We start from the raw sequence: 2,920 nt of genomic DNA, 5'->3' as shown, positions 1-2,920 counted from the left end.
CCTAGCTATTATTATTCTAACATTATATATGGCTTTGTGGAACATTCAATATCTGTACCTCCCTCACCACCCCGCATCCCCTTTCCCATCTCCAGCTCCACCACACACACACACACAATTATCTTTTACTGGACTTAATTTTATTAAGTCTCTCTAGACTGTTACAAATGACTAAGGAAACCACTCACTGAGGTTACGCCTTCAGACAGGACACACTCATGCACCCACTCCACAGGTGGTTACTGAGCATCTACTATGCGCCGGGCCCTGCTCTCAGTACTATGGGAATAGCAGTGAACAAAGCATAGTTCCCTCCCTCTGGGAACTTATATTCTGCAAGGAAAGAAAGGCAGTCAACAAATAAGAAGCTGTGTCTACTATATTTAAAATAGATAATCAACAAGAACCTAGTGTATAGCACAGGGAACTCGGCTCAGTATTCTCTAATAACCTAAACGGGAAAAGAATTTGAAAAAGAATGGATACTTGTATGGGTATAAATGAATCACTCTGCTGTACACCTGTAACTAACACATCATTGTTAATCAACGACACTCCAACATAAAATTTTTGTAAAAAGATCTACAAAAAAAATAAGAAGCTGCGTAATGTGTCAGGTAAGTGCTCATGAGAAATAAAAAAAGTAAGAGGGAGGCAGTTAGTACTATGTAGAGAGGAGTCAAGCAAGGCCTCTCTAAGAAAAACACATTTGAGCTGAGACCTGAAGGAAGCAAGAGTATTCCAGGCAGAGGGTACAAAAGAAAATGCAAAGGCCCTGAGGCAGGGGCAGTTTGGCATGTCCCAGGGACAGGAAGGAGGCCAGCAGGGCTAGAGGAGAATGAGCAAGATAGTTACGGCATAAGAGAGGAACCTGGGACCCCAGGGATCATGTAGGGCTTCAGGGCCACCTGAGGACTTTTTTCTTCACTCAGAGTGAGATGGGAAATCTTTGGAGTGTTTTGAGCAGAGGAGTGATATTAACACACATTTTAAAAGAATCACTCTGGGGACTTCCCTGGTGGCGCAGTGGTTGAGAATCTGCCTGCCAATGCAGGGGACACGGGTTCGAGCCCTGGTCCTGGAAGATCCCACATGCCGCGGAGCAACTAAGCCCATGCACCACAATTACTAAGCCTGTGCACTAGAGCCTGCAAGCCACAACTACTGAGCCCGCATGCTGCAACTACTGAAGCCCTCACACCTAGGGCCCGTGCTCCACAACAAGAGAAGCCACCGCAATGAGAAGCCTCTGCACCGCAAGGGAGAGTAGCCCCCTCTCGCCTCAACTACAGAAAGCCCGTGTGCAGCAAAGAAGACCCAACACAGCCAAAATGAATAAATAAATAAGTCTTAAAAAAAAAAAAAAGAATCACTCTGCTGCATTGAGAATACACTGAAGGGGGCAGAGGTCGAAACTGTGAGACCAGTTAGGAGCCTACTGCAAAATAAAAGATAAAAAATGACAGTGGCTTAGACCAGAGAGATAGGCACTGGGAGATGACGAGAAGCAGATGGATTCTAGATGTACTGTGAAGGTAGCGCACATAGGGTTTTCTGACAGATTGGATGGATGAGTGGGTGAGAGAGAGAGAGAGAGAGAAAGGACTTATGAAAAGAGGAAGGATAAAACAAGATAGATTTAGTGCAGTATAAACATGAGGAGTTTGGTATCTAGAAAGAGAGGAAGCAGTAGAACAAAAATGCAATCTAGACAAAAATTGTACTTTATGCACTCCTGTCCCTCTTCCACCTTCTACCATCCACACTCCCTTGCCTCTCAACCCCTATCAGCCTCACTCCTTTACAGTATAAACTGCACAGGCCTCAATCGCAAAAATGTCTAAAATTAATAACAGTTTAAAACAAAAAAATTCAAAATACTCTCCTAAATTAAATTTTGGATCAAAGAGGAAACCACAAGTAGAATCACAAAAACTTCTAGAAGTAAACGTAAGAGTAAATCTTTGTGACCTTGGTTTACACAAAGATTTCTTAGATGCCAACACCAAAAGCACAAGCCATGAGAGAAAAAATTGATAAACTGCATTTCATCAAAATTCAGTTTCTGCACTTTGAAAAACACTGTTAAACAGAATGAAAGGACAAGCCACCGACTGAGAAAAAGTATTTGCAAATTATACCCCTGATAAAGGACTTGTGTCTAGAATACATACAGAAATCTATATCTTCACTAAAAAGAAAACAAATCACCCAATTTTTAAAGAGCCAAAAGATTTAAACAAACATTTCACCAAAGAAGATATACACAGAGCACATGAAAAATGCTCATCATGAATCATTAGGGGACTAATAATTAAAACATAATGAGATATCACAACACACCTATTACAATGACTAAAAGTCCAAGTGTTGGCCAAGAGGTGGAGGTACTGGACCTCTCACACCAGCTAGTGGTCATGTAAAACAGCATAACCATTTTGGAAAATAGTTTGGCAGCCTCTTAAAAAGTTAAGAAATTACCCATTTGTTCCAGTCGTTCCACTTCTAGGTATTTACTCAAGAGAAATGAAAACGTATGTCCACACAAATATTCACAGCATATTTATCTGTAATAGCCCCAAACTGAAAACCACCCAAATGGCCATTAACAGGTGAATGGATAAACACATTGTGGTAAATCCATATAATGTAATACTACAAAGTGATAAAAATAAACTATTGGGCTTCCCTGGTGGCGCAGTGGTTAAGAATCCACCTGCCAATGTAGGGGACACGGGTTCGAGCCCTGGTCCAGGAAGATCCCACATGCCGTGGAGCAACTAAGTCCATGCACCACAACTACTGAGTCTGCGCTCTAGAGCCCGAGAGCCACAACTACTGAAGCCCACGCACCTAGAGCCCGTGCTCCACAACAAGAGAAGCCACCGCAATGAGAAGCCCGCACACCGCAACGAAGAGT

Source organism: Balaenoptera borealis (assembly GCF_965194805.1).
Source record: "Balaenoptera borealis genome assembly, contig: HAP1_SCAFFOLD_172, whole genome shotgun sequence".
Lineage (NCBI taxonomy): Eukaryota > Metazoa > Chordata > Mammalia > Artiodactyla > Balaenopteridae > Balaenoptera > Balaenoptera borealis.
The sequence above is the reverse complement of the archived record's forward strand: the minus strand, read 5'-3'. Positions refer to the sequence as shown.